A 16,654-nucleotide genomic window follows, 5' to 3' on the forward strand; every position below is an offset into this window, starting at 1 on the left:
GGGAGAGGGGAGAGAGACAGAGAGAAAGAGCATAAGCTTGGGGGAGGAGCAGAGGGAGAGGGACAAGCAGACTGCTGAGCAGGGAGCCTGATTCGGGGCTCCATCTCAAGACCTCAAGATTATGACCTGAGCCGAAGGCAGATGCTTAATTGATTGAGCCACCCAGGCACCCCAGATTGCTTATATTTAAAGTATCTCTTCAAATACTGCATCTATCCTATCTTTCTTTTCTTCTGGCGCACCAATTACACATATGTCAGGATTTTAACTATATACTATATGTCTTACACATTTTTCTGCCTTTTTGGGAGAGTGATTTTAATTTTCATCTGATTTTTTTCCCATTGATTCATCTTCCAGTTTACCAATCCTTTCTTTTGCTTTGTTTAATTTGCTATTAGACCCTTCAAATGAATTATTTGTTGTTCATTATGTTATTCTATTTTTCAGTCCTAGGATCTCTTCAAGAGAAGAGAATCATTCAAGATTCTATTCCTCTGTTGAAATATACTATCCTTTAATGTATTTCCTTGAATACATTAATCATAGTTATTTTAAAGCCTGTAGCTGATAAATAACAAATCTGAATCGCCTATGGGTCTGGGTTTTCTTCTTGGGGATAAGGGTCTTTTTTTTTTCCCTCTTGGCTTTCAATTTCTTGTGTTGCCAATTTTTGATTGATTGCTAGATATTGGTTTTGATAAACTGTACAAGATCTAGATGATGCTAACTTCCTCCAGATAAGGATTTAATTTTCTTCTGGCAGGCATATAGATGATGATCAAATTAACTTGATTCAATTGAGACTTGTCTGTTTCCATGTTACCCTTACTTCGAGGATCTAGTTCTTCCAGTGGCTAAATTGAAAGCCTGGGGCCCTGAACTCTAATTTGTCTCTCCTGAACCATAGCATTGCCGACATTTCTACTTGGTTTCTTGAAGCATTGCCTTACATATGCACAATTTAGGCAAATTATTTGATGGAAAATTGTCTTTAGAATGTTGTGATCAGTTGAGTACATTACCCTTTTCTTTGGATCTTGGCCCTTCATCCAAGATGGCTGCCATGGCTTCATGCCTTTAAGCGTTTTTATCTAGCTTTTAAAGTTCTCAGTGTGAGGGACAATCTGATGCCCGTTACGTTTTTATTTTTTTTAATTTTTATTATTTTTTAAAAAGATTTTATTTATTTGACAGAGATCACAAGTAGGCAGAAAGGCAGGCAGAGGGGCGGGGTGGGGCGGGGAGCAGGTTCCCTGGTGAGCAGAGAGCCTGATGCAGGGCTCTGATCCCAGCACCCTGGGATCATGACCTGAGCTGAAGGCAGAGGTTTTAACCCACTGAGCCCCCCAGGTGCCCCAGTTATGTTTTTATAAATAAAAGCAAAATTCTTCCCCCACCCAGACTAAAAACTCAATGAGAGCAGGGACCATGTCTCTATTTAATTTACTAAGAAAGAAAACATAATAGATTAAGAGCATGGATTCTATGGCTAAACTGCCTGGGTTCAAATCCCAGCTCTGTTTATCATTCAATAGATTTCTTGTGATAGTTTTTAGTTTCCTTATCTGTAAATGCAATGATTATAATAGTAATGTCTTTCTCATAGGGATGGTTATGAGGAATTAGTAGTTAATAATTGTAAAGCATTAGAAGTGCTTGATATGGGTTTTGTGCAACTGTTGTATGAAATAATAATTCCTCTTTTATGTTTTCCAATGAAGTTTTAAATATTTCTTTATAGAAAACTTGCAAATCTTCTGTTAGATATATTCCCAGTTACTTTATATTCTGATGTTATTTTGAATGACCATAGTTATAAAATTTGTATTCTCTATCCATTTTTGCTGGGTCATGGAAATAAAATTAAGTGAAATTGATTTTTGTATATTGATATTTTTGGTCAGTAATCTTGCAAAATCCTTCAATTTGTTCTAATTACTTATCTGTGCATTCTTTAGGATTTGTCATACAGATAATCTTAATCATCTGTGGAAAACAACAATTGATTATCCCTTATCAATTCTTATAGCTTTCCCCCTCCCTTCCTTTTCTCCTTTCCCACCTTCTGTGTCTTGCTTAGAACTTACAGATCAATGGGTTGATAATGTATATTCTCTTCTTGTTCCTGATATTGTAGGAAATAGTTCCAGGATTTACCATCATGTATAGTGTTCACTGTGTTTTTCAAGGCTATTTTTATCAATTTCCTTCTGTTTCTAGTGTGTTAAGAGTTTTCATCATAAACTCTTAAATCAAATATTTTTTCAAGTAGCAAGTGAGATGATTTATCTTCTTTAATATGTTAATGTGGTGAATTACATTAATTGGTTTATTTTGAAGAAACTGATAGAACAACTTTTATTCCTAGAATAAAACGTTGGTCAAGATGTAGTATATTTATATATGTTGCTGTATGTGGCTTGCTAATATTTTGTTTAGATTTTGCATGCATATTCATGAGAAAAATGGCTTATAAAATTTTGTTTTCAGGGGCACCTGGATGGCTCAGTGGGTTAAGCCTCTGCCTTCGACTCAGGTCATGATCTCAGGGTCTTGGGATCAAGCCCCGCATTGGGCTCTCTGCTCAGCGGGGAGCCTGCTTCTCCCTCTCTCTCTGCCTGACTCTCTGCCTATTTGTGATCTCTCTCTGTCAAATAAATAAATAAATAAAATCTTTAAAAAAAAAAAAGAAAGAAAATTTTGTTTTCATACTTTTTTAAATCTGGATTTGGTATCAAGGTTATGCTAAGTTTATAAAATAAGTTGGGAATTTTTCCTTTTTTTGTATTTCTAGAAAAGTTTTTTTTTGAAATAGGAATTATTTATTTCTTGAATTTTGGAGAAAACTACTGACTCAATTTCCTTATTGATAAGACTATTCAGATTTTTTCCCTTGGGTTAGTTTTGGTAAGTTATATTTTCCTAGAAATTTTTCCATTTTGCCTCAAGTTCCAAAATTTTGCACATAAAATTTATCTTAATATCATCTATCTTTTAAAAATCCCTGTAGGTTATGTAATTTTGTCCTCCTTTTTATTCTTCATTTTTTTCTGTCTTCTCTTTTTCACATGATCATTTTTGCCAGAATTTTATCAATTTTATTAGGCTTTTGAAAAGCTCACTTTTGGCATTATTGACTCTCTCTATTTTCTATTTCATTAGTCCTGGTTCTTATTTTTAATTGTTTTCTTCCTTCTACTTTCTTTGAGTTTAATCTGTTGTCCTTTATTAAATTTCTGAAGTTGAATGGTTAACATGTTAATTTTTAATCTTTTTCTTTAAAGGTTTATTTATTTATTTTAGAGAGAGAGAATGAGAGAACGGGGGAGAGGCAGATGGGGAGAGAAACTTAAGCAGAGTCTGCACTGAGCATGGAACCTAATGCAGGGCTCCATCTCATGAAGCCGAGATCACCACCTGAGCTGAAACCGAGCTGGATGCTTTAACTGACTGAGCCACCCTGGTGCCCCCAATTTTTAATCTTTTTATTTTCGAATATAAGCATTTGAGATTATGGTTTACTTCTAAAGTACCAGTTTAATTGCATTTAACAAATTTGACATGTAGTGTTTTTGTTTTTAAGCTTTTGTAAATATTTTAATGCCCATTATAATTTACTCTTTAACCTATGAATTATTACATGTTTTTATAGCTCTTTCATGGATGATATTTTCACTAAGAATAATAATTCTAGGATGAGAGGTTTTTTTTAGTATATTAATGATAGAACTCTACTGTCTTCTGGCTTTCACTATAGATGAAAAAAGCAGTCAGTATAATTATCCTTTACTTGAAGGTTATATATCTTTTCTCTCCAACTGCTTTTACTATCTTTTCATTCTTTTGAATTAAAAAAATTGAGGCATTCTGAAAATTTCACTGTGATGTGGTCTAGATGTGGATTACTTTTTATTTATACTGCTTGTGACTAGCTAGGCTTCCCAATTTAGTGGACGGTTATCAGTTATCTATTCTTCAGTCCTAAGAAAATGTCAGCTATTTAATTTCAAATACTAAGTCACTCCTTCTTTATCTCATGTCTTCCAGGATTCCAACTTAATTTTTCTGTCGAACTTTCCATCTCTTGTGAATTTGACCTGCATTCTGGATAATTTCTTCAGATCTGTCTTACAGTACAATAATTCTCACTTCAGCTTTGTCTAATTTGCTGTTAAACCTGCCACTTCATTTTTAAAACTTTTTTTTTTTAATTGGGAAAATGCAACACAATTCAGAAAAGTGTGAAAAATATAAACACACATCTTAGCCATTAATTCTGATATAAATTCCAAGTAATTGCCCTAGAAATAGAACATGACCAAGAGTCCAGAAGCCCCTTGTGTGTCCTTTTATGATTTCTAACTCCTACCTCCACAAGAGGTAACCACCACTCTGACTTCAATGTAATTAATGTCTGTGCTTCTCTTTATAGTTTTAGCAGCTCTGTCCATTTTTGTCTGTTCTCTTTAATAATTTGTATATATTTGGAGTCTTGCTTCTTTAATTCAACATGCTCTTTGAAAGTTAATCCATGTTTGTACCAATGGTTCATTTACTTTCACTGCTGTGAGGTAGTCTATTATATGACTATATTATGCATTTTCATTCTATTTTGTTGAGTTAGTTCTTCCCCCTTGTTGAGGAGGAACCCCTTTCAACAATGCTGCTATGAACATTGGTATATGTATTTGTATATATGTACACCACTGTATATGTATGTTGGAGTGCATGTGCAGTTTCCCTAGGCTATATACTAGGAATGAACTTGTTGGGTCACAGATTACGTCTATCTTCAATTTTGCTAGATAATTCAAACCTGGTTGTGCCACTAATTTTTAAATTTCAGTTTCATTCATTTTGAGATTTTTTTTTTTTTTTGGTTCTTCTCCAAATCTGCTTGACAATATACTCCCTTGCTTTTTAATCATATGTTAAATGTCTTCGAGTCTGCATCTTTACTTATTGAATGTACTATTTTTTTTTTAAGATTTTATTCGTTCATTTGACAGAGAGAGACCACAAGTAGGCAGAGAGGCAGGTAGAGAGAGAGAGAGAGAGAGAGGGAAGCAGGCTCCCTGTTGAGCAGAGAGCCTGATGCGGGGCTCGATCCCAGGATCCTGGGATCATGACGTGAGCCAAAGGCAGAGACTTTAACCCACTGAGCCACTCAGGCGCCCCTGAATGTACTATTTTTGATCATTCCAAAATAAAAATTTTGCAGGTTTGAGTCTGCTGTCTCAGGGCATCTTGACCTTGTATTATGAGCTAGGCAAGTCTTTATTGTGGGAAGCTGTCCTGGGCATTGCAGGATGTTTAACAGCATCCCTGGTCTCTACATGCTAGATCATGTAACTCACATTTCTTTCTTTCCAGTTGTGACAACCAAAAATACCCCCGGCAGGGCAAAATTACCCAGGACTGTGAACCACTATGCTTTCTAATTTTTTTTTTCTTCTGGGACCTCACTCATGGGGTCTTGTTTCCTTGTGTTTTATGATTTGTTTTTTTACCATAAGCTCATGTTGTTTAGGACTATGGCTGTGGAAATTCTCTAATGCCTGGGTTGAAAGTGTTTTCCTCCCAGACTGTTTCTCATTTCTAACTGCCAAGCACCTGAGGGCACTGGCAGCTCAGGATCCCCCCCCCAAATAAATTCTTAACTGTGATTACTTGGGCTACCTAGATAGTGTGAATTTGGGCAGCAACTCTGCTCAATGGCTAGCTGGTAGTTGTTAATTCTCACGAGAGATGTTTTTTTGCCTTCTATTCAGTGCAAGTAGGTAGAGCATGGCTTAATTTTTAATTTGCCCTTATAATAAGCTGTGCTTTGGGCTCTAGGTTTATAGGTTTATGCTGGGAGTGCAGCCCCCTCATTAGACTCCTCACCTTGGACAAGCCCTCCAGCGCGCTGTGAGTTTGTGAAAGTTGAAGCTCATTGTAAATGCTGACATCAGTGTGAGATTCTCGCTGGCTTCTGCTTTCATGGCTTGAGGCTTCCAAATTCATCTTTCATTCTCTTCCAGTCAATTCATGCATTTTAAAAAGTGGTGTTTTTATTTGTTGGTTTGGTTTGTTTTGCTTTAAGAAAAAGCCCCAAGTCAATACGGCTTTCAACCCATCTTTAAAATACCACAAATAAGTTTGAAAAGTTGTCTGGCATTTTGCTGTTTCTGTAGCTGGACGACCTGGATCTCATTCATGAGCCTGCTCAGAAATATAGATACCATCCCGAAACCTTCTGATATCCTTGTTTTTAACTGTTGTAGCTTGCTGAACCAAAATAGCTGAGTTTGACACAAGTTCAATGTCATTTCCTTCAAGAATTAACTCAGATTTCTGGGCTTGAGATACTGAACAAGCAACACCTGGCCTCATCCAAACCCTGTGGATCTATTTGTCACCCAAGAAATTTCAGATTTTAACCAGGGAACCATTCTCCCGAGTAACGACGTTGATGGGGAAGTGAGCATACCCAGACCTCAGCTTGTAATGGAAGCCCAGTGTAACGCCCTTGATCGTGTTCCGTACATGACTACAGAGAGTGTGGATGGTAGCCAGTTCTTTTCTAGGTCCCACCATTTGGAGGACGAAGCCTCTTCTTTTCTTTCCAGGGAGACTGCGTTCTACAGTGATGTGATTGAAGACTCTTTGCAGGGCTCCTCTGGGGCCCATCAGAGTAACAGCACATCAGAGTGATGTCAACATGTTCTGGAACGTTGGCAGTCTAGGGCTGAGAAAGGTCTTCATTCTCGCAGTCGATGAGGCAGAGTCAAAAGAGGTTTTCAGTGGTTTTATCTGGTATTTTTAGTTGCCTTTAGTGAGACGATCAATCAGTAAACTCCTCTGCTATATTTGGGCTCCTCTGAAGCCCACCACTTTTAAAAAATTAATACCAATAGTGAAGACTGCTGAACAAATGTATGGATTTTTAACAGCCACACAAAAGCAGTACAAAACCGAGTTAACATAGTTGATACCTGAGTACACTCCTGTGCACCTGTCCTAGATGTGGGTCAGCTTGGAGAATATCAGTGAAGTCCATGCGGACAGGTGTTTAATAAAGGGAGCTGTGGAATGTCCTTCGGTCAGGTATGTGTCAGCATAGACCGTGGGTATACATCGCTAGTGACTGTTCTCAGTGTTAGTCTCAGTTGTTTTATGGAAAGAAGGAAATGGACCCAAACATCACCTAGAGTTAGACCACACAACAGATGCATTATTCAGTGCATTCTTAAATTCTAGGAAGAGTAAGTCCTCTTGATGGGCATAGTTGACTTTCAGCGTAGAAGTTCCCTGGAGATGAAGCCCCATTGGTAGGGCTGACGCTCCATGGTTTGGATCCATCCTCAGGTTTATGAAAAGTGGCCAAGAGCACTTAGGGCAGATTGCCAGGGTCAGAGTCCAGGCACCCCCACTTAAAAGGTTTTGCTTCTCAACTTCTCTGGGTCTCTGTTTTACTACCGGGAAATGAGACTAATACTAGAAACTACCCCACAGATTTGTTGTACAATGTGTATGAATAAGTGCACATAAGACACCAAGAATAGTGCTGGGAATATATAAACACTCAGTAGATGTTAACTTTAAAAATCTAAAACAAACAAAACAAAACAAAACAAAAAAAACCCAAAACCAGAAACTTGGAGCAAAACTCATACTTAGCAAAATCCAAGAATTTCTCCTAAAAGGTGATGTCACAACCATCAGAGAGCATTGCATTTCTTTTTTTTTTTTTTTTTTAATTTTATTTATTTATTTGAAAGACGGAGATCACAAGTAGGCAGAGAGGCAGGCAGAGAGAGAGAGAGAGGGAAGCAGGCTTCCTGCGGAGCAGGGAGCCCGATGCGGGGCTCGATCCCAGGACCCTGAGATCATGACCCGAGCCAAAGGCAGCAGCCCAAACCACTGAGCCACCCAGGCGCCCCGAGCGTTGCATTTCTTTACCATTGGTGGTTTCACTGCACTCAGAGTAGTCAAGCAATAAGAAAGGAAAACAGATGCCAGTGGTCAGTCACTTAGTCTGTGGGTCCAGCTGAAGTTCCGCGCGAGCATCTCCTCCATCTAATGCATCAGCAGTGTTTTACTTTCAAGATGGGAGTGTTTATAAGTCTTGTCACATCAGTGAGACGTGAGCCGCCTGACGTCTGATGAGTCAGTTGGGTCCTTCAAAGCCTTTTAATTCTCTGTGGCGGGAAAGCAGTTCAATAAATCATTCCGACAACTTTCCATGATGTCATCACTCAATAGCATCAACATAAACGATGTTTCCATACTCCGCTTTATCTTCTTCCAAATTTCCAATGAACCAGCAAAAGCCCACAAAGAAAGAAAATTCAGTTTTGGTGACTTGCTCTGTGGAGTCATGTAATGAATGTGATGTTTGCCAAGTGCACGGTCCATACTCAAAAAAAAAAATGATGTCATGCCAACTCCTGCCAATGGGACTAAACTGCTGAGACCCTTCTGCCGCCATCTTTGCTTTTGTCTGTGGGAGCCCTGTCCATCTGCAGTGAGCTCTGTTGCATGCTTATAGCCACACTCTTTTTAACAACCTCTTCTTGGGAGGTTGAGGTCTGGTTTCGTCAGAAGTCTCTGGTGGACTGCCTTTTGGGACCAGGGGGCCAAAGTGTTTCCCTGGTCTCATGGAGAGAGCCGGGCCTGATAAGTGTGGGTCTTGCTTTGAGTTTCTGCACTTTTTGCTTGTTTTCTTTTTTTTTTTTAAGTTAGCATTTGTTGGGCACTTACTCTGTGCCAGGAGCTATTCTAGGTGCTTTCCATTGGATTCATTCAACTGGGAAGGCAATAGAAAGCCTAAGCCACATTTGGTTCTTCTCAGTAGGGTAGGGGCAAAGCAGGAGAGGTCCCAGTCACAACCATCATCTTCCTGCAGACACACCTTTTCCTGGCACTTCCTGAAGGCCCCACTGTCCACCCAGCATCCGAGGCGGGGATCTAGAAGGACCTCCTTTCCTTCCCACATCCCATATGCTCTTGGCCCCTCATGGTCTCTCCCTCACTGGCTTACCTCTATTACAGCACTGTTCACATTGATCTGGAACCATCTATCTCCCTGTCCATCTTCCCGTCTGAGGACAGAGATTGTCTTCCATCTCTGAATGCTTGATGCCATAGCAGACCCTCAAAATATGTTCACTGCATAAACAAATAATACTCTATCATTTCTACATAAGAATTTCTCAGGTTAACCAATCTGTCCCCATCCCATTAACCATCCCAGTTGAGGGTCCTGCTCTTTCCCATCAGAACTCTTCAAGTAACCTCCCAACTGATGGTCCTTCTCTCCACATTGGCTTACCACCCACTTTCCTCATCCTCTCAAGAGGCATTAAACACTGCAGTGCTTCTCTTTGCCCTTGAATAATTCAAGGTCTCATCACGTGTCTCTGTTTCTCCTGAGTTATGTTTGGCCATGCCAAATGGGAGTGTGTGTGTGCTCTGTGTGTGTGTAGGTTTCAGTGCCTTTGCTCATATGCCTTCTACCTAGGATGCTAGCCCCTTTTCTTTGCCTGCTAATCTCCTGCCCATCCTTTGAGACCCAGTTTGTGAGGGCTTCTTGGACTCTAGAGCTTCCAGCTTCACAAGATTAGATCTCTGGTTGAGCATTTGTTGATTGTCACTGCTTATAGATCAATGTCCCCCTTCCTACCTACTAGACTCTGAGCCCCTAAAGATCCTGAGCTTGGGGGGGGGTACCTGGGTGGCTCAGATGGTTAAATGCCTGCTTGTGGCTTAGGCCATGATCTTCAGGTCCTGGGATTGAGCCCCATGTCAGGCTCCCAGCTCAGCGATGAGTTTGCTTCTCCCTCTCCCTCTGGTGCTCCCCCTGCTTGTGCACACTCTCTCTCTTTCTCTGTCTCTGTATCTCTCTCTAGTGAATAAATAAAATCTTACAAAAGAAAAAAAAAGAGAGCGAGAGATCCTGAGCTTGGTATCCCTATCTCCTTGGTAAGCTTTAAAAAGATAATGGAGGGGGGCTCCTGGGTGGCTCAGTGGGTTAAAGCCTCTCCTTAGGCTCAGGTCACGATCCCAAGGTCCTGAAATCGAGCCCCGCATCGGGCTCTCTGCTCTGCGGGGAGCCTGCTTCCTCCTCTCTCTCTCTGACTGCCTCTCTGCCTACTTGTGATCTCTGTCTGTCAAATAAATTAAAAAAAAAGGGGGGGGCGCCTGGGTGGCTCAGTGGGTAAAAGCCTCTGCCTTCAGCTCAGGTCATGATCCCAGGGTCCTGGGATCGAGCCCTGCATCGGGCTCTCTGCTCAGCGGGGAGCCTGCTTCCTCCTCTCTCTCTCTCTCTGCCTGCTTCTCTGCCTACTTGTGATCTCTGTCTGTCAAATAAATAAATAAATAAAATCTTAAAAAAAAAAAAAGATAATGGAGGAGGAGCAGGAGGGAGGTGTACATCTGTGTACGGTGAAAACTGCTTTCAGCCCAAAGACCCTGGAGGAAGAGCCCGAGTGGACACCGTGGCTGACATGGCTGTGAAGATGGTCCAACTCCCAGAACATGGACTTTGACTCCAGCTTCCCTGCCTCATCTCTCCGTCTATGCCCTCCTCCCTCCCTCTCTCCTTCTCTTTTATTCATTTTCCTGCCCTTCCTTCTTCCTGTTGCTATTTAGCATTAATCCTATATTGCACAAAACAATATTATGGCAATGGTAATGGGAATAAGTGATAATAATAGCGTACCCACAATTCTGCTACCGAAACAAATCTGATTGTTTTCATTTGTCTAGATTCCTTTCCCATCTTTGTATGCCCACATCATTTTCAGAGTTGTAATCATAATGCAGTTTTAATTTTGTAGTCTACTTTTTAACTTAATATCAGAAGCATTTTCCATGCTCCTACATAGTCTTCATAATTATCATTTTAATGGCTGCATAATATTCCGTAGAATAGATATGCCAAGTTTTACTTAACTATTTCCTTTCTGCTGGACAGCTCCAGTTTTTCCCTGTGGCAGAGTGCTGTCATAGCCAGGATCTTTTACTTCTCTTTCTTGTTCCTCCCTGTTCACTCTTCTTCACTTTCTCTCTCTCCATTCTATCTTGTGTCTCCTTCTATCTCCTTGACCATAGCTGTTTTCTAGAACACTAATTTGTCCCCAAGTTGATATGGAGGTCATCTTAGAGGGACCCAGGATTTTGGAAAAAAAAAATAAATAAAAAAAATAAAGACTACGAATTGGTATTAATGCTCCTAAGGTTACTTTTGCTATTTTTGTACCCTTAAAACAGTGTAAATGGTTAACCTTCTTGCCCCCAAGGGGTAGGAACACAGGATGGGCAGGACTATAAGAGAAGGCTCAAGCCTATGACAGGGACTCAGTGTTTGTAAGGGAAGGAAAAGAGAGACGACCTGAATGTCTATTGATAGGGAAATAGCTAAGGAAATCATGATGTGTCTATGCTCAGAATATTATGTATCATTTAAAGGGATTAATAGGGGCACCTGGATAGTTCAGTCAGTTAAGTGTTTGCCTTTGGCTCAGGTCATGATCCCAGGGCCCTGGGATTGAGCTCCACATACCCCACCCTTGCTCAGCTGCTTCTCCCTCTGCCTGCCACTCCCCCTGCTTGTGCTGTCATGTGAGTTCTTTTTCTCTCAATAAATAAATAAAATCTTAAAAAATAAGGATATTGTTGTAGATATGTAGGTACCAGCTTAGGTAGATAAGACTTTTTTTTTTTTTTTTAAGTGAATTTAGTTGCAGAATATTTGTAGTTACAACTTACATTAAAAAAAAAAACCAGCAAAACCCAAACCCACATGATAGTACCTTGTATTTTCTATGGCTACATACAGCTAGGCTGTTATCAGTCTAGCTGGTACCAGTGATCACCTCTCTGTTTAGGAGAAAAAGTGTGAATTTGGGGTGACCAATGGAAGGGAATCGGAGCCTGAACTACAGTGGTTTCATTTTTGTTTTAATCAAGGAAACTGCATTCACGTGTTGCTTGTGTAACAAAACATTAATTAAATGAATTAAATGTTGCCCCTGTTGTATCTTTCTGCTTGCATTGTACACTGACCAGCCCAGATTCAGGCGCTGTCTGTGAAGAAACGAAACGTTCATAAGAGAATGCTGCTAAATATACAAATGTTCTTTTGGGAAGAGGGGGCTTGTTGCTTCTCCCCCCACACCCCGCCCCTGCTGGTATGTAGGCTGTTTCAGACGGTACTGGGGGAGCCCGGTGGGGAAGCTCTTCCATCCAGGAGATGACGATGCCACTGATTCAGTCCCTGCCTCTCAGCCAGTGCTCCCCACCCCCATCCCGGCAGGTGGAAGCTGAGGGTTTTGAAGTGTAGTCTCCTGTGCTGAATCCTGGATGGAGGACAACAGATGGGGCCACACAGCCTTGCTGCTCAGACCGAGGGGAACAGGTGGAGGCTCTGCTGGCGATTCATGAGTGGTGCAGGCAGGCGGAGTGCCCAGCTCAAGGCCGGTGACAGCTGGGCAGCACGTGGGCTGGAGAGGGAGCTGGGGCCAGGGGGTGCGCTGGGGTGGGTGGGTTCAGCCATGGAGAGGAGGCACGAGAGGGCAGAGGGTAAGGGAGGGAAAGAGGGAGAGTTCCTCTTGCCGCCGCCCCCCCCCCCCCCCGCCCACCAGGGAGATTGGGGCAGGATGGAGGTCAGAGGCCCCAGGCTGACCTGAAGGGCTTCGGGAGCAGCAGGATAAGTGGACATGGTGAGGGAGTCGAGGGTTCCTTTTCTGCCTCTTTGCCTTCCTCCCCCATCCCCAGCTGTCTGCTACCTAGCCCTAAACCCGAGGCATGTGGGCCATTCCAGCAGCTGTGCCAGGCCTTTGGCTGGGTCAGGGCCCAGGCAGGGGAGGGAAGCAGCTGCCACCCCTCCCCTTGCAACCAGGGAGAGGAGCGCAATGAGGTGACCAGGTTGGGAAGTCCTGAACACATGAGAGGACAGTCCATGCTTTTACGCCCAAAACTCCCACCTGCCTACTGCACCCGTCACCCCATCTCTCTTTAGTTAAGTGAAGATTAGGAAAGGGAAGGGAAGGGAACTATGAATATCGTGATAATTATCAGTAACATTTACAGAACACTTACTGTATGCACAGGGCTATTGATTTCATAATTTCTCCCTGTATCCTTCCAACAGCCCACTATGAAAGTATAGTAACTTCCATTTTACAGGTGAGAAAACTGAGGCTTCTTGGCTAAGTAACATTCTCGAAGTCAGACACTAAGAAGGGACAGAAGATTTGATGTCATATTTGTTTGGCACAAGAGACCAAACCCATAACCTTTGAGGAGAACTGATTGAGCAAAACGCTCACGGAGAGCCAGCACTCCTCCCATTTCCAGAAACAGCAAGAACTGGGATGGGCCTAAATTAGCCTTTTTCATTGTCAGAACGAAGAGCAGTTAGATGAGATAGGGTGGAAGGTAAAGGAAGCTAGAAAATCCTTTTCTCGGGGGTTTTTCTGCAATAGGACAATCTCATCCCTTTGGGCTGGTTTAGGACACCTGGCCTGGAAAAAAGGGAACCAAGCACTTTGGGCGGGGCATCATGAGACAGGCGTCTCCCCATTCCCTCTGCGTGGGCAGAATTGCTGGCTTGCCTAGACCCCAGGCCTCTTGGTCTTATTTTAGAGCTTTCTGTCTGAGCAAGACAGAGCCATGGAGCCGGGGGTGGGGGTGGGGGTCGAGTTTTTGGGGTGGGGCTCGGACTGTGTCTCCCTCTGGCCTGGTGCGTTCTGCCCGTGGGACATCCCACCTGACGTGACGCCTGGCGCAGCGCACCTGCGAGTTGCCCTAGCCTGAGCCCAGGTACGGCTTCTTGTCCCAGCCTCAGGAATCCCGCTCAGAGCCGGGAGAGCGAGAGGAGCGGGAGCGGGTGCAGCCCAGGGCAGCTCCTCGCTGCACGCCCAGACTACCGTCCGGCCAGCAGGGGGAGCCCGAGGCCCAGGCAACAGCCCCGAGCGGGGCGGTTTCTTTTGGTCTCGTTACTATGGGTCAACGGATCCACCCACCACGCTGAGCCTTAGTTTCCGGGTCTGAGAAATGGGAAATACTTCATCAGCAAAGCTGTGGGAGTTAAATGAGTTTTAGACAATAAAGTGTTGCTAGACTCTCTTCCTATTCTCTTGTACTTTATTATTCTGGACATTCAGCATTCAGTAAAAGTTTCTTGAGCTCCGCTAGGCGCTAGAAACCCATTTTCAGTCCTGGATGAAGCCTGTCTTAAATTGCGGGTCGCAGACAGAGGTTACAATGGAAAATCTTGGCAACGGGAGGGCTCCTCTGTGCCTCCCCTGCCCCTGACCAGATAGAGTGGATGGCTCCCATAGAGTGGAGGGCATTCCAGCAAGCTCCTGTTTATTCCTCTGGCCTGGAATTTGGGGCTTTGGGGTGGGCCCTAGAAGATGCACGGAGCCCAGGCCACAGCCCACCCCTCTGCCCTGACTTTAGGAAAATGCACTTACTGCAAGGAGCTTTTCCACACGACCCAGGGCTCTCTGGTGACAGAGCCTTGGGCTCGGGGCAGAACGGCAAGGCAGACGTGAATGGAATAATCCCTGAGCAGCATTCAGAGATCTGCTTAAAATCAGGGTGAGATGAGCTGAGAGAATGGGCTGAAGCCAGGATCTGTGGCCAAGCCTGAGATTTTTCAAAGGTCTCTTGTCTGTTCTTTTCCCAAGAATGTGGCCCCATTTGGATGCTGCTGTGCGACCACGGAGTCAGTGCCTAGTGGTTGGACTCCTGGCTCCCATCCCTGCTGGGCGGGGCTTCCGTCAGCCGATGGATCTCTGTGGAAGCCTGTGTGCGGGCGGGCTTTCCAGCTCTTTCCTTCTCAGCTTCTTCTGCCCTGCCCTCCCCCACCCCCAGGACACGGTCCCCAAAGCACCTGATGAAGAATTCAGCGTGACAAGGTGACTGTTCACACTGGTTATGCTGCTTTTCAAATTCCAGATATTTTGTTCCCTTGGGGGATGTTTTGCAAAGAACCATGGACCTGAATGGGAGACCTGTTTCAATATCAGCCTTTGGTGGTCTCAGGCCTCCCTTTGAGCCTCTGTGTTTTAACCTGTGAAGGGGGATCATGAGAGCTTCTGCAGCAGGCAGCAGGACGATGCCTTGGATAGATGGGACAAAGGTCCAGGCACGTGGTCTGGCCCCTCTTTCTGTCTGTATCTCCCCAAAACAAGTGAAAACACATGTTCACACAGAAACTCATATAGGAATTTCATAGTGGCATTGTTTATAATAACCTCAACGTGGACACCACCCAGATGTCCACCCACTCATCGGTCAACACAGTGTGGTACAGACATGGGCTGGAATATTCCTCAGTCCTCAAAAAGAATGCAGTACTGACACATGTACTACACAGGTGAATGCTGAAGACCTTAGGCCAACTGAAAGGAGCCAGCCACAGAGGACTGCATGTATGGTTCCATTCATATGAAGGCTCCAGAAGAGGAAAACCCACAGAGACTGTGAGCAGATTAGTAACTGCCTGGATCTGTGTAGGAGAGGATAGGGGTTGGGCAACGAATGCTAATGAGTGCAAGGGTTTTTTTTTTTTTGAGGGTGACGAAAGTGTTCTCAAACGATGGTGATGGCTGCACAATTCTGTAATTATGCTGAAACATCATTGAGTTGTACACTTTAAATGGGGGAAATTTATGATAGGTAAGTTAGGGATTAATAAAACTGCTTTAAAAAATGCAACTGGGTGTCCTAAATTTAATCTAGAAACTCTTCTTCTGCCCCCCCTTCTCTCTTTTCTCCAATCTTCCTGGCCCTCTTCTCGTTCTCAGAACATACAGAAGGTTAACAGGTATACTTCTCTTTCTTGAGGGGCAGGGGAACAGTTGGATGTGCAGGAAGGACTAGGCAAGCATCAGGGAATCTGGAATCTACCCTGCCTGACCTACAACAGAAGCCACAGGAGCACCCCTGCCTCGATTTCCCCTTCTGCTCAGTGTGAGGACAGGAAGCTGGGGATCCGTGCCCTTGTATCCCAGAGATGGTGCCTGCGGAATCCCGGAAGGTGGGGAACATGGTAGGATGGGGTGGGCTGTGCGGGCAGCTCTAATGAGTCTGGTACATGGTAGAGCCGACTCGGGGTCTTCCCGGCAGTGGCAGGGTGTAGGGGGATGGCACAGAGGTACATCTTTGGCTGCAGTCCTGGCCACAGAAACCAAAAAATCCATGGCTGGCGCCCTGTGGGCTGGGGTCAGGTGTGGATCCAGGCCATGGGCTGCCCTGTGAGGAGTTGCTGGTGAATGGAGAAGGCTGAGTCTTTAATTGGTGCACAGCCTGACTAGGCAAACCGCTGGCTGCGGTCTTGTGTGGGGGTGGGGGTGGGGTGGGGAGTGGGGGAGAGATAGGCTGGGGCAGAAGGCCCAGGGGCCTGCCCTCAACACTCAGTGTGGCGGGGAGGGAGGGGCTTGGAGATGGTGGAGGTGTACCTCCAGGTGTGTGAGCATCCAGAGCTCCGTGCCCAGCCCGTTGTCACCAACCACTTCGGAGACTTGACAAGTGGGGTCTGTTCTGGGTTCCTCTTCGCTCTGATTCATTTCTTCCTTACCCCTGCTTCGCTCCCTCAGGCTGTGCGCATGCTCAGATCTCCCGCCTAAAACCAACCTCTTTGTGACCCCACTCT

At 43.9% G+C, this 16,654-nt stretch overlaps 1 pseudogene across 1 annotated transcript; it reads right to left on the bottom strand.

Moving 5' to 3' along the window:
- Positions 1 to 6,195: 6,195 nt before the first annotated feature.
- On the bottom strand, positions 6,196 to 6,750 carry LOC309849545 (large ribosomal subunit protein uL6 pseudogene; annotated as a pseudogene). Its single transcript has one exon. The product of its transcript is annotated as a large ribosomal subunit protein uL6 pseudogene (transcript).
- Between the last annotated feature and the right edge of the window lie 9,904 nt (positions 6,751 to 16,654).

Source organism: Mustela nivalis (assembly GCF_964662115.1).
Source record: "Mustela nivalis genome assembly, chromosome: 16".
In the NCBI taxonomy this organism is placed as follows: Eukaryota; Metazoa; Chordata; class Mammalia; order Carnivora; family Mustelidae; genus Mustela; species Mustela nivalis.